Source organism: Phalaenopsis equestris, unplaced genomic scaffold, assembly GCF_001263595.1.
Source record: "Phalaenopsis equestris unplaced genomic scaffold, ASM126359v1 Scaffold000126, whole genome shotgun sequence".
Taxonomy (NCBI): Eukaryota; Viridiplantae; Streptophyta; class Magnoliopsida; order Asparagales; family Orchidaceae; genus Phalaenopsis; species Phalaenopsis equestris.
Genome location: NW_018164568.1, coordinates 115,074 through 115,666, shown reverse-complemented (window position 1 = coordinate 115,666; position 593 = coordinate 115,074).

Sequence of the window (593 nt, the reverse complement as noted above, 5' to 3'; positions counted from 1 at the left end):
AGTCAGTTTCAGAGCAGTCTACCCCTACAGTTGCAGTTCGCAGGTCAGAAAGGGCCAGACGTTCTCCACAACGTTATTCTCCGACTTTGAACTACATTTTGCTGACAGATGGTGGAGAACCTCAGAGTTATGAAGAAATGTTGCAAGATGAAAATTCGAGCAAGTGGGAGCTAGCCATGAAGGAGGAGATGAATTCTCTGCTTGAAAATCAGACTTGGGAGTTAGCAGATCTTCCAACTGGGAAGAAGGCATTACACAACAAGTGGGTGTACCGGGTGAAGACTGAGCATGATGGCCATAAGAGGTACAAGGCTAGACTTATTGTAAAGGGTTTTCAGCAGACGCACGGTATTGATTATTCAGATATTTTCTCTCCTGTGGTGAAGCTTATAACCATTAGAATGGTACTGTCTATAGTGGTTACTGAAGATCTATTCCTTGAACAGTTAGATGTGAAGACAGCTTTTCTTCATGGGGATCTTGAAGAAGACATCTATATGCACTAACCTGAAGGGTTTGTGGTACAAGGAAAGGAAGCGTCAGTTTGCAGATTGAAGAAGAGCTTGTATGGCCTGAAGCAAGCTCCTAGACAG